Here is a 24,954-nt window from a genome sequence, read left to right on the forward strand (position 1 = left end):
ATGTTCCCCCCTTGCTCCCTGTGCAACCAATGCCTGTGTCTAGAACTGAAGAACCCACTAGGCAAGGAAAACCTGGAGCTAAATTTCTCAATTAATTGTCTTTATATATTTTTAAATACACAAAGTGCAGTGGAAATGTATTTGAACTTCCCAAGACTAAACTTGCAGCTTTTGGTTCAAGCCCAGAACAGATGATGAACAGAGAAGCCAAAGATTCTGTGCTGCTCTTTGCTTCCTCTTTACACAGAGCACAGCCTTAGCTGAGTTCCCTGGAAGCCACAGGGTGGAATTAGGGCTATTTGGGGAAAGCACAACTGTGCTCTTGGACAGAGCTGACGGGGGACAGGGAATTGGGAGGTGAGTGGATCCTGGCTGCAGCTCGCTCAGGCTCCCCTTCCCTCCCCACTGACCATGCCTGGCACATCCCTGCTCCCAGGCTGGTACCTCCCTGAGCTGGGGCCATGGCAGCACCTGGCTGGGAACCATCCACAGCACTCCTCAAACACCCCAAAGTTAAAGAAAGCAGCACATAAAGCTGGAATCTTCAGGCTTCTGCAATAACAATCTATGTGCTTCTGGGAGAAGCCAAGAGGTTTGTTTTGATTTTCTGTTAAATGCCCCTGTATGGCTTTACCAGCTTTGAGAAACAGAAAACCACACACTTTTTATCTGAACCTCCTCTATCCCTTTTATAAAACCTGTGAGGGAGGGCAAGTATTGTTAAGAACAAGCACGAACCAGATCATTTCACCTGTAACTAAACAGCAAAGACCAAAGCTAAATTCATTTTCACTTTCTCACCAACAGCTGCCCAGACAGAACAAACATGAGCCCCCTGTGAATTCACAGAACCAAAATAGGTATAATCTACAGAGGCATGACCATGTACAGTGTCCACAGCCCCAATCCTCTCTCCAGGTGGGATCTGGGATCTGCCTGCCTCCCCTGGAAATCCATGTGGGACTCTCCTCACCAACACAGCCTCAGTTCCAGAGGCTGGTAAAGGCTTCCCAAGTATGTGCCATGAAGGAGATCTTATCAATGACCACTGTGGTAGAAATGCAGTACTCTGGATCCAACACTTCTGTCATCCCTCTGTCCCCAAGTGCTGCCTGCTGCAGATTTGCTAAGGAAACAAGAGCAGCATAAAAATCAGCCTTGCTCTGCAGCTGCATCTTTGCTGCTGGTGGCTCTCAAAGGGTTCCACCTTCAGATGTGTCCCTGGAAGAGGAGCACAACTGGCTCCCCTCCCTGCCTTAGGTACAGACAGACTGAATGTGCAGAAGCACAGTGTGCCCACACCACTGCCCATGCCACCAACAGTGTGGAAATGCAACAAGCACTCAGATGTGTGCAAAAAATAGTCCCAGGTGTAAAAAATCCTGCCCAAGGGACACAGCCCAGTGACAGCTGGAACAACAACCCAGGACTCAGCTCAGAACACAGCTCATGAGAGGCTCCCCCAGCACTGCAGAAGTTCTGCCCCATCTGGCACCAAGGCACAGACTGCAGGGCAGCGAGGGATGCTCACAACCCTTTTCTGCACACTGAACTTGTGCCAGAGCTTTTTCTCCAGCAGTGCCTCATCCCACTCCCTCAAGCACAGGCTGCCACAGAGAAAGGGCTTAGAAGAATTTTGTGGTGCTTCTCAGTGGGGCAGAACAAGGTACAAGCTCCAGCTCCTGAGGCTCTCTGAAAAACAGCAGTGTGGGCAGAGACTTTTTTCCCAGAGGAATTAGTTTATTCAAATCCTCTGGCACCCAATTAAATTTGTCTGTGTGGCTGAGAAGGTGGGGTTCCATTTTAAACAAGCTTTTCCTTTCCACTGTAAGCACCTCTCGTTTCTTTTGCCCTCACCTCCTGAGTGCCATCCTGAGCTGAGGGCAGCACTGCTGCCCCAAGCCTGGGGCTGTTCCCCCTTGTTTCTCAGCTAACACATGCCCTTCTGCATAATCCAAACCCCATCATTCATGACACTGCCCAGGCTGCTGCCAAGTGAACAGGAGCAGATGTTTAAAGGGAAATGATCTTTTATAGTGATTAATGTGCTTTAATTACATCATTGTTCAGAGATTTCATTAGCTACTCTCTGCCTGATGATTTTTCTACTGGTTTTGTTCTGTTCACTTTTGCATTCACAAAGTCACATCATCTTTTCCTGTATTTATTCTATAACATTTTCCTGTGGTTTCTTTTCAGCTCTCATTTTAGTTTAGAGTATGTATTGGTTGCATGTACAAACAGGTAACTTTTCACAGAACTGCCTGGCTGGCCGTGCCTGTCACGTATGAGTGCTGGTAGTGGCTCTGCCTGTCTTGCACGCACCATTTACTGATTTATTCATCTGCATTTCTTGCCTATGGACTTCTTGACAAGAGTTTCTGAAATTCCAGTTTTAATGATGGCAAGCTACAGAAAATAGTCAAATAATGGAACAGGGCTGGTATTTAACACAGTAAATGACATGCTGGAGTGCAACTGATGAAAATATCAGGCCTTTGTTTTCTTTTTACAGGAAAAACATTTTTTGGCTTAAGCAGTGTACAGTAAATCAGTAATAAAGTTTGCTGAATACGAGCTTTTATTAAAACCAGTGATGGCAGCATCTAGCATGCAGAGCTGACAGACATCTGGAAGAGCTTTTGGCTTCTATAATTAAGAAGAAACTTGTGTGAATTTGTTGCTCAGCTTTTCCATTAGAATCCCCTACTCAAACCCCTGTATTTTGCCCTGAAAGTTAGCCTACAAAATCTCTGCCAAAAACAGATTTTTTTTCCCCCTACCATTTAGGAAGGAAAAAATAGAAATAGAGGTATTTTTTTCAGTCATTATGAAGCTAGGAATGCCAGATTAAACAATTTAAGGTTTCAGGTTTTTGACTGAGGTGTTGGGGCAAATCCCATACTCTTTCACAGTGATGTTTTGAAGGCAGTGATTCCAGACCCCAAGTCAAGACAGTCAAATATGTGCTGAGGATCAAACTCCAGAGAGATCTCATCCCTCAAAGGGGTGTCCATGGAGTGCAGACTGAGTGTGCAAGGTGATGAGAACTCCACAAATGGGGTTTGGAAAGGGTGGAACAGGAAACCACCATGGCACTGTGGGCAGATGGAACCTCAGCACAGCTCTGCCAGCACAGCTGACAAGCCAGAAGGCTCCAGCAACACATCAAGGAGTCTCCTTCCAAATCCTGGAGCTCTGCTGCTCAGGCAGAACCTGAATCCTGTCTCAGTCTGCTCCCACCTGTTACTAACATCCTCCCCACATCACACTAAAGGCAGCTCAGGACCACAGGCACTTCCACCCTCCCTGGGAGTTCTGCACTTTTCACTCATCCCTACTCCATTTCTGGGGTGAGAAGACAGAATTCTGGCTTCAAAATGCACCTGAATGTAGAAAAAACATTCCAAGGAGAACTTTCAGGGCATTTTCAGCAAATAAGATATCTGGGTAGTATGAGGTACCAGGGTAAACTCAATGGCCAAGTGATGAAGAGATTTCAGAGAGTACAAGAAGAGCAGGGCATCTTCCCCAAAAGGACAGCAGGCTGCAGGGGGGCATCTGGGCAACAGAAGGGAGTAAAAGACACCATAGGTGGGGAAAGCTGGCATGGGTGTGGGAAAAAGGAGAATGAGCTCTGCATCTGTCATCAGTGAAGGGACTGAAGAGTTAGGAGCCCTGCAGGTGAAAAAGATAGAAATTCCTCCCTTGGGAAAAACCTACCAGATCCTACAGTGGAAAGGACAAGTACTTCAAGGGAGGGAGAAGCTGCAAAGTTTGTCCATGAGGAGAGAAATACAGAAATTATGCTCACTGTAACAATCCCATGCAATGATCTTCTCAAGAATTTTTACTTGTGTCTGGATGGAGGCCAAACACAAGCTTAAACCACCAGATCTTCCTAAACACATGCATATGCCAACACAGAGCCCTAGGCAGGAGTGGTACAAGCCAAGAACTCTCTTTCAGCTCTGCTGGGAAGGGGAGGAGTGGAGACAGAGACTGCAGCTGAATTGCAAGGGTAACATTTTTGTCTTGCTTCCGTGACTTTATCTGGTTTTAATTAGTTGATCAACCACTTTCATCTTGCTACCCTCCTAAAAAATGGTGCAGATTGCTAAGAAATACTTTATGACTCCAGTGGTACTCATCATTAAAAAGATGACAGTCTAATTCCTTGGTTTCTTTCAGAAGTGAATCACATGCAAAAAAATCTGAAGATGGCTTTCTCACTCTCTGATTCAGAGAAAATAAACAAAACCCATCCCAGTCCTAAAAAGTTTGGGCATAATTCATTCCTAGGAAATACAAGATTAATTTTTTTTCCCCATACGAATAAAATTTTCAAAAGCACCTGCTATGCCTCATTAATTTTCATTGGGAATTAAAACTTCTACTGTTTTAACTCCATGGGAAGCATGGTAGCTTAGGCAGCATTGCCAGGACATTTGGTAGCAAAAATTCTGCTCCCAATTTGACTTTGCTCCCGTACAAAAATAAAGGGATCATTCATAAGCAAAAACAACAGTATTATCTTGCAGCCACCTTCCACATGGTATAATCATAAGGAATCTCCCACACTGAAGATTTTGGCCACTTCTATCCACACATTTCAAAAGCAGAGGAAAGTAATTTCATTTCCTCTGTCAGTACATTCCTCCCCACACTGTTTGGACGTTCTTCTCTCCATCTATAATAGATTCTTTGTTCCATCTCAAAAACTCCAAAATGCTTCAGCAGGTGAAAGCCACGACCCTGTTTTCTCTTTTATAACAAGTCTCAGTTCATCCACAAGAACATCTGATGGGTGCAGCAGGAGAAGGCAGAGCAGGCACCAAGTTAAACTGGGCTGGCATCAATGTTCACATCCAAGAGTGACAGAGCAGCCTGGATGACAAAACATCCTCCAAGGGGACCTGCAGGGGATGCCAAGGGCTGTTTATATTCCTGAGAGCTGCCCTTCCCTGATGGAAGTGCACAATAAAAGCAGCAGTGCTTGTCTGGATTTATCATTGCCCAGCCTGTTCCAGACACAAAAGAAAGAGGATTCCTCACTGGAGCACAGCCCTGGGCTGGGGGTACAGCACGAGCCTCCAGGCTAAGGATGGAACCAAGAGAAACAGGAGTGATGTGATAGGCAAGGGAAAAATGGTTTGGGTTAACATGAAGATTTTCTAATTCCTCTCTTTTTATAAGTGCTAATTCTAAACAAGTTTAAGAAAAATAACTGAGAAAAAATAACAAAATAGACCAATTCTTTCCCACTTCTGAAACCACTATTGTTTAAAAATAACCAAAGTATTCCATCAACTTTAAAATCTTTCCCCACATGGTTTCTGTGTTGTGTCTTTTTTTTTTTTTAATGAGACAGTCTTTTTTATCAAAATTTTACTTTCCCTGAAAGTTTTCAGACTGCTCTAACCCATAGACCAGACAGTGAAAACCAGATGAAAATTCCTGTCTCATGAATTTTTTGAGCCACATTAATTTTTTTTTTCCCTCTTTTTTGGAAGGAAACTCAGCCTTAAGATTTTTCAGTTCTTGGAACTGGCACAAATAATTGCATGCCTTGTTTCCCTGGAAGTCCTGAATTTCCAGAAGCATTGACTTGCTTCACCAGGCTTCATCACCTGCTATTCCAGTCTGCTTTTCATTGATTTTTCTATAAATACACTATTTCTTTTTTGGTTCAGACTGTTAATTAAAAAAAAAAAAAAAGGTAGGGTGTCTTCATATAAATAAATGTATAAATGTTCTTCTTCCTCCTAGTACAGCTTTCACTACTGACTGTTTTCCTGATCCCCCTGAGCAGACTGAGATGAAAAAGGGGGATGAGCTGGGCTGGATTCCCCTGCATTTCTGACATTAACAATAGAACACTGAAGGAAAATACAGCAGGGGGAACAGCAGAGAAATCCACAGGAAAGGGGATTCAGGGCACAAAAACCCACTCAAGACAAGGCACCTTCACCATTCATTCTGAGAGCAGTTTGAAAATTTGAGTGAGCTCATGATGGTTCACACCACAGACCTTCAACCTGGCAGCCTGACCAGAAATACATCATGACAATGGTTGGAGTCACTGAGCCTTTTAAAATGCATTTCAACAGCAGTATTTCACTTATTCTCTGTCAAAATGAGAAAGCAGAATTTTTCACAATGCCTTTTTTTGATCTGTTGGATCTATTTGCTAAGTGGAGCAACCCTTGCAAAGATATTTTCCAAAGCATAAAATTACTCAGCCCTGAACAAGCAAGTACCACACAAACAGGATACACTGACACAGAAACACTCTGAGCCTATAGCCCAAAGTGATTTGAAATATAAAACTGGATGTGTATGCATACATACAAATGTACATAAATAATCTCTTTCAGCTTCCACATTCCTCTTTGACATTCACAAGCTTTTTAATTTCATCACACCTCTTCCTATTCAGATCCCCCAGGCATGCAAGGGCTGCATGTGACTGCAGAAAACCTCTCCAGCAGCTCCAGCTGCAGAGTTTGGGGCCCTTAATGCAAAATTTCTGCTTCCAGAGTCAGGGCATCCCAAATCAAGGGCTGCAGAGTCCAGCTCATGACACTTAGGCACCTCTTTCCACTTTGAAGAACTCCTATTTTTACTCCTCCTCAGAATCAGAAGGGCTAAAAACACATTTAAATATAAATATGTATAATACAAATATAAATATATGAAATTAGAGTTTATTCCCCTCACTCAGTTTTCTGCTTTCTCCTCACATGTCATGGTAAGGAGAAGCATCTATGTGGGGACATGAAACTCTGGTCTCACCAGGAAAAAACTAATTCTTAGGTGTGTGTGTTTGCAGGGCTTTATTTTGTAAAATATTTGCATCATCAAAACACTGTAACATAAAGCATTTACATAAGCAAAATTGAGCATCCAGAAACTACTTCAGCTCTACCATACCAGGATGAAGCAGAGACAATAAAGCACTAAACATCACAGAAAAAACAACGTCTGCTTAAGAAAAATCACAACTAGAAAACAGAGCTTTCCTTGCTTACCTGTGGAGCCTTGGGCACACCTGCCCAGACTCCACTGGCATGAGAGAAACTACATTTAGGCAATAATTTTTGCAAAACTAGCTATTCCATGAGGCAAGTAATAACTTCCCTGAAACTCCATTTGATGCAGCAGGACAAGACAAATCATCTCAAGCTGCAGAGGGCTTGGGAGGAAAAGCAGCTCACACAGCAGAGAGCGGCAGGAATTCCACCACTGCACAGTTCAATGCAGGGAGAGCTGGCCATTAGCTGGAAGGAGTGCCAAGGGAAAACATTTTCCAGAGAGTTTAGAACATTTATACCACCCACATCTTTAAAAACCCCTCACTCAAAAGGCAGTGATGCCCCAGCTCTCAGTGTGAGCAGCCTGGTCCAGTGGAAGGTGTCCCAGCCCATGGCAGGGGGTTGGAACAAGATGATCTTTAAGTTCTCTTCCAACCCAAGCCACTCTATAACTCCATGAAGTTCCCACAGAAAAATCCATGTATTAGAAAACACTTGCTCATGCCACTTGAGAAGAAATACTCTGATTAAAATCCACAGGTAACTGTGCAAGGAAACGTGGTACCCACTCATTATGGAACAGTTCTCACAGAGGACACAATGAGATTAATTCTGTCATGGAGAAATAGCAGATCAAACCCTGGTGTGAGACTCAGAGAACCTGAGTTTTTCTCCCTGCTGTGTCCCAGGTAACTCAGCTGAGGGCTGGGCCAGTCCTTGGTGCCAGCACTGTGCCTCCTGCCCTTTGTGTGGTGTCTGCCCTAGAGAGGAGGACAAGTTCCTCTTCAATGCATGGGCAGCATTCACCAGTGCAGTGGTGTCCTACTCTGTGAGACCTCCAGGCACTGCAGTATTAAATAGACTACAGAAATAAAAGATATATATTATATATAATTTTCCCTGGGACTGCAGCTTACCCTGAAGTAACACCACTGAGTTCTTCCAATCGCTACAAGATTGGGCAAATTTTTCAGGACTACATTAAGGCCTCTGTAAAACTTAGAAATACAGTATAAACTGCCAATTAAGTTGTTTTTAGGGGCTGGAAAGTGCTCTGAAATCTTTAGGTGGAGTCTGTTCCACTGCTGGAGTATTGATACCCATGCCAGTGAATAATGACCAACGTGAACATGAGACAGCCAAGGAGGAGGCGAGGCACGAGACCTGTCCTTCAGGGCATGTTCTCTCACTCATTTTTGGTCCAAAATCTCTCCATTCCCAGACTATGAGAATTTCTTCACCATTTTGATTTACTTCTCAAACCTGTCAGAGTCCTGCAATGGCTCCAGCAACCCACTAAGAAAGGCAGGGCTGCCCCTTTATAACAGGGCTGTGTCAGCACCTCTGTTCTCAGCCTGTAAAGGAGGAGCATTGGGGAATAATAATTCAGAAAGAGCTATGGGAAAAGAACTATGAAATGTAAGTTAGCAAAAGGACTTTGGATGTGAGGGAAAAGTTTAGCATAACAGTACAGGTGAGGCTGGAGTGAGAATGACATCCTCTCTCCTTGGTTCAGTCCCCCAAGTCAGACTTTATCCCAGCAGGGAAGACAGCCAGGAGCTGTTGTGTGTGCAGAGGGTTGGAAGAACCTCTGATTGCCTCGTTTTCCTTATCAATAAAAGAGCAGTGATGGTGATATGGCACTTCTGAACAGAACTGCTCTGTTAGTGCTGTAATTTATGGAAATACTTCACAAAGTTTAGAGCATTCTGTGATCAACAGTGAATTTCTGGCTGGGTCATCTTCAAACATGTTAACATCAGTTAATCCTCATAATACAACAAGAGCTGCCCCCCTCCTTTTGATGCTGCTTGACAACACTCCTGTCCACAAATGCTGCAGGCAAAGCTGTGAAGGGCACTGCAAATGCAGGTGCTCACTCAGTACATTTAACCCTAAGGTTGCTTCCCACATGCATGGCCTGGATGAGAAATCCAACTGGACTCTGCTGCACCTCCCCTGCTGAGGTACCAGAGTCAGGTTCAGGTAACCAATCTGCATTTAGTGAATATGTGCTTACATCAATCAAATTAATGAACTTCTAACATTCCCTTAGTCACAATCCTTCCTCTTTGAGGAGAGCAGAGGACAGTCCTGGAGGAGAGGCGATCACTCAGCTGAACTTCAAGAAGTTATCCTTCCCTCCTCTTCTTCACAGATGTAACTAAAGCCACCTTTCCTCTCCATTTTTGACTGGTAATAAAATAAAAATCAACTGTCATTATGAATAATATTTCTGTACTGAAAGTTGGTTACCTCACCAGAAGGAATACTAAAATGACTTTTTTTTTTTTGTTCCTGTATGTAAAACTGGAAGGCTCAAAAGGGACACTCTGAATCAAGAGGTTGGCTGGCAGATAAAAGTGCAGTAGATTTCTCATTTTAAAGAGCTACAACACAACTGCAGTGAGCAAGGCAGCACAATGTAATTGCTACTCATCTTGGACATGTTAGGAGAAACAAGGGCAACAATCAAAAGCAATGTTTGAGCAAACAGCATTTTGTTACTCATACCAATTAATAGTGTGGAAACAGTCAAGGGGAAAAGGAATCTACTCAGAGCAAATGCTCACAATCTTTTCCTTGATATTAACTCCATTAATAATTTGTTTCAATGGGTATTTGAAAGTCAGGCTATAATAACAACATGGGAGTAACAAATGGGACAGCATGATTCACTTTTTATGTTCAGGTGGGCCAAGGTCTGATTTCCCATGAGCCTTGGTGGGACAATAGGCTGAAGCTTTTTTCTTTAAGCCCAGGTGAATTAACTCAGGCACAAATTCCCAAAACTCTTGGCTGTTAGGTTTATTTTCAAGACAGAGGGAAGAATTTTTGCAGGGATAACCAGAGGATATTAACAGAGAGGAGCCACAGAGATCCTCCCATCCAGTCACTGGTGCTCTGCAGCACAGCATGGTAATGAAAGCCCAAATAAAACAAATACACCAACCCAATGCCATGCACACAAATGTCCCTGTTTTCCTTTGCAAAGCCTGATCTGATAATGAAAAACACTTCCTGGAAGTGCCATTTTATATTAAACAGACCTCAAATAACAGAGTGCAGAGGGACACTGACATTTGAACTGCAGGAGTTTTGTTTTCCGCCTCGTTGTGCCCCACTGTGAATATTGCATATGAATAACTGAAATTTTTAAAATCTTTTTTCCTCCTTTCACCATGATGTAATGCAAGTGTTTCTCAAGAATAACAATGTAGAGCTACTGCTGCTGGAGCCAAGTTTGGCACCAAGAGAGATTAAGCCTGGCACCAAACACCATGATCTTTAAAATAATTTTGGCAGCTGTAGCTCTTGCCACTGCTGCCATAAAGAGCAGTCAGGGCAGTAAATGGAAAAGTGCTGAAAGAGACTGTGAGTTTGTAACTGGAACAAAGATGCCCATTAGCCAACCACTTAATCTAACACCTTCTCATATATGAAAAGTAAAGAGTTTTACAATGGCATGTCAAAATTAGCAGCGGTAGCAGGGACCAAAGTGTAACATAACAGTGCCTTTCATGTGTCCATCACACCAAAGTGAGCCCACAAAACCCAGCAGCCAGCTACCTGTCAGCCAGGAGAATTAACATGCACAACTGCAAGTTCCACCAGATTATCCAAAGAAAAATACTTAATCTATACAGGAGCACATCTGTCTTAACAAATTTTCTCTTTCCAGTACTTTTCAGTTATGCTTTCCCAGGAGGACATTTGCTCCTATTCAGTGATGCTGGAACAGTTCTCTGGAAGGAGATGCATGTGTGTGTTTTTCTTCTTTAAATGCAGATGGAACGAAGGAGAAATGCAAGGTTTCCTCACTGTATTCCTCCTGGCTGGAAGGGAAAGAGCGTGGGCTGATTTTCTCTGCTCTATAAAAGGAGTCTGATGATTTGTGATGTGGACATCTGCCTGCAACTGGACAGACGCCACCAGCTCATTTCACACAGACAACTAGACAGCCGTGTAATAGCAGCTTCTTTCAATTGCTACTTAATATTTTTTTTAATATAAAAACCTCATTACCTAGTAGAAAAACTAATTTCACTAAATTTAAAAATTCTTTAAGCACCAACTGGCAAATAAGGGATCACCTTCACCTGTCAGATAGAAGTCAGAAGCATGTGTGGTGCAGTAACAGCTTTCTGCCACTTGGTTAGCACTAAAACACCAAAGAACAGTCAAGGTAGACCTCAAGCAATAACTTTGATCAATAATAGCAACAAGCACTCCTCATGGCATAGCCAGTATGGTGTTTGTGAGGAAGGCATACAGAAGTTACAGACTCCTACTGCAGCTTTAAGGTGAAAATGCACTTTTCCCCTCATTCCCAAAAATCAAACTAAATGAAAAAAAAATAGGGTCTGATTACTATGACCTAACTTATTTTCTGATGGTTTCAAATTCTTCAAAAACCCCAAAACAAAGGGGGACTTCCAATGACTGCAAAGCATGGCATCTTCTATTAGATGTTCACAGCTTCAGTGACAAAACTGGCATCCTAAAGCCCACTGTTTCTCTAATGAGCACTTTCTTGCTATCCCATCATACACCCCTTACCCTTGGGAGCAGCAGTGGAACTCTCCAGAAGCTGCTCTGTGACACACCTTGTCACCTGTCAACAGCAGCCACTCAAGCCCAATTTGGGACTGCTGGGAACAAGAGGGATCCAAAGCAGCAAGAGGCAAAGTGTCACTCACAGGAGTGCAGGGCAGCTCTAGATAATTCCCTGCAGCTCCTAGAGCTCTTTCAGATAATCCAAGGAAAGAGTTTTAGCATCTGTACAGATTAAAAAATCCAGCTGTAAAAGGCAACTTTCACTGCTTGGATATTTGAGCACAGTTCACATGTGCCATGGAGAAGGTGACTGCCTCAGACTTAAAACTCAGATCTGAGCTGCAATTTCCCCAGCTTAAAGGCAAATTTCCCTTGCACACATGGGACTCCAAAGGCCCTCACCTTTGCACAGCCCAGAAGAGCAGCCTGACAGCCTGGTTCAACAGTGGATGTGTTTCCTGACATTGGATTGACTTCAGCTCATCACCTTCAGCATCTCTGACACTTTTATGGAGTAACTTCTACCACAGACAAAAGAATCAAAGTCATTTCCTGCCTCCAGCTACTGCAGGATGGCACAGATATGTCCAATTCACTCACAAGCAGCATGCAAAGATGCTCTTGCTGACTCCAACTGTTTGTAGCACTGAGCTACCAGAAAATTTAAAAATAAAATCAACAGTGCAAAATATATGAATGCAGTGCTTGGCTTCCACAAGAAACGTGGCAGCTTGTCTCTTTTTCCCCTTCACAGAAAATCTGATAATTCTAGTGAGAAACAAGGAAAAAGGAGACCGTGCCTTATTTCAGGTTGTGTTTTGCTTTTTTTTTAATTAGTGCATATACAGGAGTAACACAAACATTGGAGCTAGTATCTGAGCTCCAGGTTACAGTTCTGCATTAATTTTCCTCAATCACTAATTAGAGAGCCACCCTAAAGTACTAACACAAATAGAACTGCCATTAGAAAAAAACAATTTACTTTATTTCTCTTGAGTTGTCAGAAATGGCAAATTTGATGCCATGATCCAGTGACCAGGGCTCTTGTAAAGGGAGACTTGGATTCAGTCCTGTGTGAGCCACAGGTTTCCTGTCACCAGAGTACTTTACAAAGCCAACTCCTATTGAACCTGCTTGCCTCTATCCCTCTCCTCTCTAAAACAGGGGATTCTGCATTTTTCCACTTCTGAGCATGCTGAGCTCAGAATTATGAAGACAACGTTTTGCACTCAGGTAAATCAGCACAATAACATGAGGGAGAAAAATATATAAACACCAAAGACAGAAAAGCAGCCCTACTGCTGCCAAAAATGCCATGAACCAGTGTATTTCTGATGTTTGCTTGCCCCTCCTCACTGCAGCAGGGTGAAACTCTCCCTGTCATTCCCCCCTGGCTGTGTAACTCCTGTACCCCATTCCTTCCAGCCAGCTGCTCCCCTGTGAGCAGAGGTGCCAGGTTTGTGCATCTCCTGCCATGCCTCCCATCAGCATGACCAAGCTGCTACCCCTGCACAGCTGCTGCTCTCACAGGCTGCCACCACAAAGCCTGCCTGTGTGCCTGCTTGCAGGGGGTTCATTTTTGGGAGCCCAGCAAAATTCATCCAGTTCAGCTGCACATTTAAGCGTGGAATTGAAATGCCACAATTAAGAGAATCGGTTAGTTCAGCTTCTAATCACAAACTAGCACTAGGGGATCATCTGATGCCCTAAAATCCTGCATCCTGCACTTTGAACACAGCTCCTGAAGGTTCACAGGGGGCATTTTCAGCAGTGGATATTGCAGAGTAGATGGGTGCAAAGATTTCAAACTGCAGGGTCTCACAGGGGAGAACACATGCCAGAACCTCCTAAACTCATCTAGCACCTACTGCCTCAGTGTTCATGTACCAGTGGGGTGAAAGCTAAGAAAGACAAAAATCATGAAGAAAATAACACAAAATAAGAAGAACACATGACACAGAAGTAAAAAACTACTCCTCCCTTTCCTTGAGAAAAGCCTTCTGAACTGCTATGGAGTACTACTGAAAAACATAATTTCTGAAACCTTTCTGTGCACTGGATAAAAAAAAAAACCCAACCCAAACAAAACCCACAAAAACTTTCAGTACAATTTCTAAACAAACAAAACAAGTTTCTGCTGGAATTACAGTTCATCTATTTCCCTCTAATTCCTGTGCACTGCCCACAAGAACTCGAGTTTCTGGCTTGTTGAGGAGAAGTTAACAACATCTAATTGAAAAAGGCACCGTTTTCCTTGTCCTGCCACATACCACTTTGCAAGTAAATACACGGGACAAATAATTTGAAAAGCACGTACACACACCTTAAGCAAAAGTCCAGGTTTTAAGAACAACAGCCTGAGAGTGAAAGCTGCAAGAGTTAAGGTTTTTCTCAAAGCTAAGCATACATTTTTCCATGCAAGCAGCTGAATCATGGATATTTTAAAGAATAGTTTATTAAGCACAATATAGCATATCTCCTACTCAGCTCTATAAAATGTGTCCAGTGCTGCACAAAGCATTAAAAAGCATTTAAATCTGGAACTTGCTGGCATCCACTGGCACAGCAGAAGAATTGAGAGAACTAATCTAACAGCTGTCTGGAAACACAGCAGATTTATACCGAGGGTTTAGTCATTAACTGCAGTTATCTGACTTATACCAGAACTCTGAATGAGCAGTGGTGGTCTCTTAGATTAATGCAATGTATGGCAACCCCAAAATACAGTCCTGGCTCCAGGATGCTGAAATTAATTGCTTTGCTTCTTAGTGGAAGCATTCCAGTCTGGTTAATAAAAAAGTGGAGTAAAAAAAAAAAGCCAAATAAAGGCTATATGCAAGTCAGTTCATCAAGTATGTACACACAGAATGGATTTATTAGTCTTCTGCATTGCTATAGAAATGAATTTGCAGGCTACATGCAGCAACTGAAAAATTGGCATGAATTAATAGCCCAGCACTTCTTTTGGTTCCTGGTATGCATTTGTATTAATTTTTTTAAAGGGAAAAGGAGGTAACATCAGAGAAGCAGAGGGATAAACATCATCTTTAGCTGTATGGAAACTTGCATCTAAGCATGCATTTGATACTGCAGTGTATGGTAAATACTGATAATTGGGTTAGAATTCAAATGTCAAGTTTGGTGAATTTGAGGGAAAAATAGTTGTGTGGATACCACAAGAATCTATTAATAACTGAGCAAATAAATGAAATTCTAGGAAGGCAGGTAAAATTACCCTTGGTTACACCAAAACTTTGGGTTCATGCCAAGAAAAGCTCTATGGTTTTTGACATGAGCACTCAGGTGGGTGGAATTCCAAGGGAACTTCACTCCAAAGAAAGGTTTGTTTTCCTGTGGCACCTCCTAAGAGCTCCACTCTTGCTGATGACCATTCTCCAGGGCTGGAGAGGTGTTACAGACTTGGGAGGAACTGAAAAACCTGCTAAGGATAATTCTTGTGGGGACTGACACGGAAGGGATCAGAAGCAGAAATCACTCCACATTCTGCCAATGGCAAGGCAACTTGCTAGGAAGCTTTTCCCTGTCATTTTGTTTAACGGTTTTTAAAGACTGATATTTTTAAAGACTGCTATCAAGGACAACACTGAGGTAATGTGAAAGCTGAGCCTGGGCTCTCCTCTGCACCTCCCATCTCCCAGGCCCTTCTCCCTGCAGTTCATTTGGCAGAGAGGCGTTGCACAGAGTCTCATCCAACACTGCTACCCCAGTGTTCCTGAACATGATTAATTTGCTAAGGATACAAATCTGCAAACAGCACGTTAGTCCTGCTGGTGATTTATGAAATGCCAGACATCATTCTCTCACCAGTGATAAGCTCTTTCAAGCTCGTGGTTTTCTATGAAACCTCTTGCAATTTAATTTCTAAGACCATTCTCAACTCTGCATCACTCCCAGACAAGGCAGAGGCAGAGCTGCAGCAAGGATTTCTGTAATGAACTGCAGGTTATGTATACACAAATAAAATAGAGGGTCAGATTATGAATTCTTGCATACTCCCATCTGTAAAAAGCCCAGAGTGTGCTTTGGAGCAGAGACAAGCTTCTCTAGGCAAACACCCTGTTTGGGCTGCTCTCCTCCCAGGATGCTAGTACTCATCAGCAATTGCAAAATTAGGAACGTTTCCTTTTCTCAACTGCTCAAAATATTGTCCTTGGCACCCCAGTGGCCTGAGATACAAGAGTAGGAAATACAAATACAGCCTCAGAAACTTCAGTAGTTTTTCACATTTCTTTGCCAGACATTGCCTATGCTGTACAGCCCACCTGAAACCCACAATTACCCCAAGGGTTACTTGAATCCCAGAAGACACTGGTGATACCCAGCTGCCCTCAGCTATGATTTTAATCCTTTGATCAATGACATACAGATTATGCTTTTCTTTTACAAGCAACATTTGCAGTCAGCTTGTGTTTCTTTGTGTTCCTTCTCCCCATTTATGTAGACTGTAAGTTATTTTTACCTATGTGGAATAACCACAGATAGCTGAAAATATTTAAGATATGAGATCTTCACTATGACCAGCCAAGAATCCTACAGCTGTTCTTTTTGTTCTGACAAGTTAGCCCTTGCTCAACAAAAACACTTCAAAACTGGAATAGTTGGGGTTGATAGGACACTTTTGGAACTTTTCCTGGATCTTAAGGGCTGGCATTAGCTATTAATTCCTGTAAAAATGGGCTACCCTGAGACACCTCTGAGTGCATTTGTTTTCCCACTGCTGCCTTCCCAAGCCTGCTGTGCTCCCAAAGGGTGCAGCTGCCTCTCCCCAGGGCATGCCCTGCTCTCCAGTATGGGTGTGCTGAGGCATAGCTGGAGCTCTACCCAGCTCTGCTGTCTCTAAAACATTAATTTGTGGGCATTAATTAATAAGCATGCCATCCCCCAGGGTGTGCATGCCCAGGGTTAGCCAGGGGGATTTGCCACTCATGGTGCCTCCAAAGCCAGATGTTTGAACCTTGCTCACCACAAACTTGGGTCACTCCAGGCCTGCCCTGCATTCTTTCCTGGCACAGAAACAAGTCAATCTAATCAGGCTTCTATGCATAAACAAGTTTTTTTTTTTTTTTTGTGAAAAGTTTCTCAGTCCTGTCACTATTCCTCATGCACATTTGTGTCACTGAAGTATTTCAAAGAAGCAATCAGTAGTGCCATGTATTTCTCTGCCCTGTTCCAAGTGCAGAATCTTCTTTAAGGCTCCCCAGATTATAGCACTGCACTAAGATAATTTCACATCACCTCCAAGTTACCATTGGAAGCCAGTGAGAGGTATAAAACCTGAATTCAGAATCTGGGTCCAAAGAGAAGTAACAGGCAGGGGCAAACAACATTTGGGAATTTGGTATGAAATCCAGATCCTCCATTCTTATAACAACTGAAGGAATCTGGACTGGAACTGCATATATACTGCCCAAATATTGTGGTTTTCTTTTTACTTTATGATAAAAACTGCTCAATGTGTGTGCATTTGACATTAGGGCACTGTCAGTTATAAAACAAGATTTGCACACTTGACAAAAGAGCCATTCCAAACCTGCAGTTTGTTTTGTGAATTAGTGTAACTCAGGTTGCATTTAATAAATGTGAGAAAGAGAATTTTAGATACACTTGTTTAAATGTACTTCTGTGCTCAGACAAGCCTCAGAGGTTTGGTTGTTTCAGCTCTACAGTTCTGCCCACAAGCTGGTAAAACCATTATTGCCACAGAAACCTCACAGGAGCAATAAAACAAACAAGCAAACAAACAAACCCAAGAGCCCACAAAAACCTAAAATCAAAACAACCTACCCATCTGCATGCACAGTCTGACAGAAAAATACACATGCAATCAAGCTACAATTAGCTCCTGACACCATTAGCACCCTGTCAGAGATCACCTGCTGTGCATGAGCCTTTCAAAATCAAACATTTCTTTTCTCTCTGGGCTCTGTGTTGGTTCTCTGCTTGCAGCCCAACATGAATTGCAACTCCAGGACAGAGGTGAGGCTGTGGGGCAGCACTGCTGCACTCCTGGAAGCAGAAATGTTTGAGCAGAGGTGAGGAGGTTAAAAAAGGCCAAAGTCCCAAGTAATTTGAAGTGGTTCAGCTAAGTAGGGAAGGCTAATGGGAAACCATTTTAATTTGTCACAGTCATCCCCAGTGAATAAAAGGACAACGTTTTTCTTCAGCAGCTTGATCACAAAGCAGTAAATCCCTCTGTGTATATAAAAGATCTATGAGCAGTATAGATCAAATGTCAACAAAAGATTTGTACTTTGTGTTGGGAACAGTTTTAGATACTCAATCATTCTCATTTTTAAATACTTCCAACAATTATTCTCTCCCTAGAATCAGACATATGCAAGTAATTCTGCCATTCTCATCCACAAAGACACAAAGTAGGGACGTTTTTGCAGCAAACATTTTTGGACCTTCTCTTTCCATAAACACCTAAGAAATACAGTTTTGAACACAAAAATTCATAATCTTTCCCTCTCTCTCATTAACATTGACTCTTGCTGGTAACAAAAATTTATGCTGCTTCAAGTAGTGGCTGCAATCTCTACTTTACAGACCCCAGGCAGCAGCAAACATGCAAACAAGGCAGAGCTCAAGGTGACAATATTCCTCAGCAGCAGAAATATCTTGGAGTAGGAATTATCCCAGAATAGGATTGTTCTCCAGTTGCTGACAGGGTTTTTGTGCAGGGTATCAATTTCTCTTTCCCTGACAAACTGCCAGTTCTGATACAGGCCAGCATACAACCTATTTATTTCATGCACTCACCTAAGATGGGAAGGAAAAGCATTTAAAACAGTGAAAGTTGTAGCTGCTCAGTCACAGGTTCTTTTTCAAAAGAAGGGTTTCTTTTTTAGTTGGAAGAGAATTTTTAGGCTTAGAAGTAGAATGTTTTGTCATTAGGAATTATTAAGCTTTTCTAAAGTTCTAGAATTCAGTGGCAAACGCCAAATATCTGGTTCATTTCTCAACAAAATAGTGACCTGGTCATGGCAATTTGTATCTTCTGCACATTGCTTTCTTCTCTGATCATAAGAAAGAAATACTCTGAAGTATTTGCAAGAAGCACTTTAATTACATCTACATTCACAGTGGGTCTTGGACCTCTACCTGCTGCTGTAATCAACAACAACCACACACTGTCTGAACCACAAAACTGCTGTAATGTAGACTCAGTACTGCATGCTAAATAGTTCTGTCAACTCCATTTTTCCTCTGCTGAGTTTTCCTTTTGATAAGGAACTTCCACCAGTCCTGCAATTGTGGAAACCCTTGAGGTAAAAAATCCTGACAGTCCCCAGGGACTGCTTAGGAGAGATGTTCCCCCATGTCTGAGCACACACTTGCACCAGGACAAGGGGCCCTTACAGCAGGATGAGGATAAAATCACATTATATATATACCAATAGCTCAGCCATGGGGTGGTGAAGCTCCTTGACAGCTTCATTCACCTTTTCCTAACTAAAGGGCAACGCTCTGCTGCTGGCACCTCAACTGCACAAAGTCCATCTGCTTCCTCAGGTACTCACACCAGTGTCACCAGTGTCACCACCACTCACACTCCTCCACTGCAGTGACTTGAATTAACACTGCTCGTGGGATCCACAGCCAGGTTTTGGAGAGATCAGCTCTGTCTTCAACAAAATTTTCTACACAGAGGCAAAGCTGTGCATCACATGCAGTGTAAATTTCTAAAAGGCTGGATTTTAACATTTCTAATCCGTTTATTGTCAATAACGTATTTTGCAGCAGTTTGGACATGTGGATATCAACCCCTGGCCAAAGCAGGCTCTTGTGTTCGTGTTCTGTCTGCCCAACAACGCTGCCTGTCATTTCTCCTGGCTGAAATGCTCTCTGGTGTGGTTTTGCAGTGTCCCTCCCTGCTGTGGGCTACACACCAACACTTGGGTTTCAGCTCATACATGGCTCTTCTGAGCTCATGGGGAGCAAGGGGAAGGAGTGAGAACAACAGGGGATGGGACCCAAAGCTACATAAATCAATGTTTCTTTGATCCTTTGGGATGAGGGTGCTGTAAAAACACAGGGTTATTAGAACTGTGATTTTATTGGTTAGAGTTGGTTACTGGCACTGTATTTCAGCATGAAGCTACACGATGGTGCTAAGTACAAAGCACTCATTCTGTCTGTGGTTCTAAGAATTAATCTCTTCCATGTGCAGAGAGGGGAGGGTGTGTGATAATTCAGCTGAGATTCCTGTTGGTAGTCTGGGCAAGCGCTCACCAGCTGCAGGGCTTTCAACAATGCACACAACAGCTCCAAGAACAAATGATGTAACTAACACCCCTCTGAGTGCCACCAAGCAGGGCCAGAGCAGCCTGCTCATGTCAGGCTCTTCATCCAAGGAGGCTGTCAGAAACCTGAAAACCCGAAACCAAAAGGTGAGTGTCTCCCCAAACACTCCAACACTTAACTCTGGATGAGATTCAACAGCTAATGGACATTGAATGAAATTGTATGGTTCTAATAGCTTGCATTTGCCTCAATAATAAGAAAAGGTCTGATGCTGATTATTAAAAATGAAAAACTAATTAGCAATGTTTATGTGGATGGCAGCTTTATATGCACAATAGAAATGTGCCAACTGCCTTTACAATCCAGCTGGAACTAAGTTTTCATTTTTCTTTTTCATGAAATTTCATTTATTATGAGCACTGTGTCTTAGTAAGGCAGCTGTTGGCAGCAAGATGTGAAATTTAAGTTGAGCTGGTTAGTGCAAAGAGCCAAGATATAATATGTTTTTGTCAGAGAGAAGTTTTTCTTGTATATATGCAGTAATTAAAATAGTTTGTCAGTCGATCCTATCAACCCTCCTTGAAGGAAGGGATAATGTTATTTTTAAATCCAATTTACAAATTGCAACCAAAAAACTGGGATTGCTACAGCTCATTTCAGAGAGGTCTTTAAGTAGGTAATGCACCAATGAATTCAGAAATTAAGGATACCTGGTTTTCATCACTGTCCTACCAACATGGTGTTAGATTTTGGGCAAGTCACTCCTGACAAGATTCCAAATGGGAATTAAATAAGGATCAGTGTGTTACTGTTATACACTGAGGATGTCTCACACACAGCCTGCACCTGGAGGGAATTGTCCTGGGCTTCCTATGACTGGGGCAAGCACTCCTGCCATTCAGTACATAACCATGACTTTCCTCCAGCTTCTCTGGAGAAAGCAGCAGTAGACTTGACATCTTCCTCTGAACCTACTCTGGAATCTGTTTGAGATGCACATTTCAAAAATACCAACCTAAAACTGCCCTTGGGAAGCAGGTGAATGAACAGGACAGGACTTGGCACATGCTGTTGGAAGTTCAAGACAGATAAGGGTTGAAATTTTATAAATTAAGTGAGTAAAAGGGAACATAAAAAACCACCTAAACTGAAGGATTAAGCTGATCAATCCTCAATAGCTACTTGCAAAGGGACTTCTTTCCCAAATTGTTGCCTGGAAGTTATCAAGGAAGGAATCAAGGAAGTTATCAAGGGTAATTGTAAACTGTATCATCATCTATCCTGGGATTTGATTAGCACCTAATGATTGTAAACATTCAGAGACTTTACTACTGACCCAAGATACACCCCTGTCCCTGGGCCAGCCACAACCTCCTGCAGCCACAGCAGCCTGACCAACAAACCCATCTTTTACTGTGTTTCTGTTTCAGCTTGCAGCACATCCAGTGGCACCATCACCAAGGAGGAGACAGAACAGGCAGGCTGAGCAGGACACAGCTCCCAGTCACAGAATCCACTCTGGAAACCACACCTGTGATCCATCAACACCACTGCTCCAGGGGCCCCAGTGCCATGGGGTGGCTGAAGCTCCTCTGCCACCTTAGACAAGCCCAAATTACTGCCCTGTTCAGGTGACAGCTACCTGCACTTCTCTGTAAACACAAAATTACAATTAAATACTCCAACACAACTGAAGCTGGCACCAGTTTTGCTACTATAGTGTTAACTGACAGATTAATTCAATGGCTTTGAGGACTCTGCCCACACCACCTAATCCATAAATTGTACTTATGCATAGACTTTTGAGCAATTCTTACTTGATATCTACTTCAAGTATTTGCAGCACTTTGGGGGTTTATTTCTGTCATGCTTACTGCATCTACTGCAGCTGACAACAGAGCCAAAAAGTTCAACCAGAGAACCAGAAAAATAAATTGCATTTAGGAATGGGTGGGAGGTTGCTCACTGATGTTTAGTATCAGTGAACACAGTGGCTGGCTTCAGGGTACTTGCAAGTATTTTTAAGCCAAAGAAAGTTTAGCAGGTTCTTTCCTCCACGCAATTCTTTCTCTGAGGAGTTTTTAAAGAGATAAGCATTGGGGTTTACTCATCTGAGATTACATGCATTGCTAAAGACAACTGGATTATACCTCTTCTGTATTAAAAAAAATAAGTCTGACTTGTCAGTATCTAGAGAGTTAAAATCCTCAGATTAAAAATGCACTTAGTACATTCAAAAAGATGAGAGCTGGTGACCATCACAAGTACTGCCTCCAAATACACACTCACAGATTTACAGCAATATAAAAATACAAGGCTGGCAGGAAACTGAAATGAGAAGAAAACACATATGAATCATGCACACAACTAATTAAACATGAAAATTATCTTCACAGTCACTTACCTTCACCATTGTAAGTTAACATTCAGCAGAAGAAATTTGAGAAGTGTATTTTAGACATATGCAATCTGGGAGTAATATTTCTTTTAAACTCATGTCAGGATAACACAGCTTCCTTTCCAAGCACTGATTATTTTGGGCTCTCCTAAGTGAAGCGAAAAATGCTTAAGACTGAACACAAGCTTTGGCTGACAGCACTTAAGTGAGCCTGGAAATCTTCAAATTTACTGTGTTGGGAACTGCTGTGCAGCTTCCAGGCTAAGGCTTCAGGCAAAGCATACCTATATTCTGTCAACTCACAAGTAAAAGGAATCAGATTTTGGCAACTAAACTCTAACTTCCTTTTGCATAAGTAACACAGCAGCATCTAAGCACTTGAGTGTTCACTGTCAGGGCACCATGTGAAAAAAACCTCAACAAATCACATCCCAGCTATTTCTTCTTTACTAAAATTTAATTTGCAGAATACAATCCAAATTGCACTTCCAAAAGTCACAAGGGTGTATCAGCCACTTCAGGCACTACAAAGAAACCAACAAAATCCGGAGTTGATGCTGAAAACCCCCTGTACAAAATAGCTTTTAAGAGTACGCACCAGGAGTACAGTAATTCCACAATTATAAGCCACACCTGATTATAAGCTGCACGTTACAATACAGAGTGTGATAAAAGGTATCTGTTCTATGACCATCTGTTGAGGGTGGGGGCAGTGATCCTTATCTCCACGGCAGATATTCTGCTAATGGGCCATCCATTGAAACCAGGCAGGGCATTGTTCTTTATCTTTTCACAACCCATCCTTCCTCCAGCGAGTCATTTTCTGCTCATGGCCATTGAGTCCCACTGTGGGACTGATAAAATTACTGCATCCCATTGGGAGTTGCTCCAGCCAGGGGGAAGAGCCCAACATTTCTTACCAAGATAAAAACAGAGGTTTTGGGACACTAAGGGAGCCCCTTTCTCCACTGCACTCCAGAGGAAAACCGGATTTCTCCACATCACCACTGGAGCTCCGGAGGGAAACTGCACCTTGTACAGGAGCACTGCTCCAACTGAGCCACATCTGTCACTGCAGGAGGATGCAGCCACCATGGAATGGGACTGCTGCCAACACCCTGCCTGACGGGTGTCAGGCTGTACTCTGACTGTGTCAGGGTTTGGAGTTTGTTTCTTTGTAGTGCTGTATTTCTATTTTAATTTCCCTAGTAAAGAACTGTTATTCCTAATTCCCATATTTTTGCATGAGAGCCCCTTGATTTCAAAATTATAATAATTTGGAGGGAGGGGGTTTACATTCTCCATTTCAAAGAGAAGCTCCTGCCTTTCTCAGCAGACACCAGTCCTCCAAACTAAAACAGCAACTTTTCCTTCTTTGTCCATATATAAGCCACACCTGATTATAAGCCGCACTTCGGGTTCGGACCAAAATTTTAGTCAAAATGGTGCGGCTCATAATCGTGAAATTACTGTAATCACAGGAAAATTTTTAGTTCCAGAGGCTACAACGCTGCAGGTTCCATTCTGCTTTTCCTGGTAATGGTATTTGCATCAACAATGAGAGCATCCACTTGAGCAAAGGCAGAGAGCATCGTGTTGGCACAACAACAGCCCTTCATTAAGGAGACATCTGGGCCATTAAGAGCAGACTGCTGGGGAAGGCTGCACCTCGCTAGATTGGGTTTCAAACCAAGTTCTCCATGAGGTGTTGAGCAAAAGAGAATTGGCTGCAAGCAGGACAACACCCAACAGGCCTGGTGAGTTTTGTTTACTGCGCAGTTAGAGGACTCTCAAATGATTAATGAAGGGCTGACAGCTTCTTTGTAGAGTAGCAGACAATATTTTGGGGCAAGACTCTGGCTTGTCAGGTTAAACATAAAAATGCTTACATAGGGCTCTCTCTCCTGAGCTCACTGTTGTTCAAACGACTTTTCTAACTTGCTTCCCAGGATAAGAACATAAATGAAAGGCTATCTTGAGGAGAAAAAAGAAACACAACAAAATGTTAGTTTGCCAGAGCATCTGGCACATTAATATGTGTGATAACACCAGCAGCACACGTTCATTACCACCTTGTTAGCAGCTACAGGCAAATCTTCAGCAAGATCCCTCTCAAAGTAAACCTAATTCCACTGAGAACAGCAGGATCATTTACCCTCCTCAGACAAACCCCGCCCTGCACTCTCCAGGCTCTTCCCAGGCACAGAGCTGCCATCATCAGGAATGGCAAGTGGCTCATAAGGAACTGAACATGCCTCCCTTTGGAGCATAAATAAGGTTAAAAATGATGTCATGCAAGCTTAAGGCCGATGGCTGAAAAGCCCTGAAGCCCAACATATCAAGACAATTTTATATGCTATTTAAGCCTTGGATGCATGATTAAAATCAAGAAGATGGCCATCACTGGATGGCATGACCATCTCACCTGTTTCTACACTTTATATACGAATACTAATAAAATACAGGCAAAAACCTCCAAACATTAAAGAAGATTTGGCCTCTGGAGAGACAGGGAAGAGGAGAGGCTCCTTTCCTACAGGAGCCTTTCCAATCTTCAGTGCAGTTACAAATTTTCTGGCAACTTAAAATCAAAAAACACACTTAAGAAAACATATCTAGGAAATGTAAGATCCTAAACATGCAAAAAATGTGTCCCTAGTTCAGGAATTCCTGTAAAAGATAACATTTTTCACAGCC

The 24,954-nt window shown here is 42.7% G+C and overlaps 1 protein-coding gene and 1 long non-coding RNA gene across 5 annotated transcripts in view; one reads left to right on the forward strand and one right to left on the reverse strand.

Moving 5' to 3' along the window:
- Nucleotides 1-24,954, reverse strand: part of EYA2 (EYA transcriptional coactivator and phosphatase 2) — an 86,605-nt gene that overhangs the window by 49,868 nt on the left and 11,783 nt on the right. The window lies entirely within an intron of this gene.
- Nucleotides 19,864-22,431, forward strand: LOC117004325. Its single transcript, XR_004419611.1, has 2 exons — nt 19,864-20,005; nt 21,290-22,431. It is a non-coding gene; the product is annotated as an uncharacterized LOC117004325 (long non-coding RNA).

Source organism: Catharus ustulatus, chromosome 17 (genome assembly GCF_009819885.2).
Source record: "Catharus ustulatus isolate bCatUst1 chromosome 17, bCatUst1.pri.v2, whole genome shotgun sequence".
NCBI lineage: Eukaryota > Metazoa > Chordata > Aves > Passeriformes > Turdidae > Catharus > Catharus ustulatus.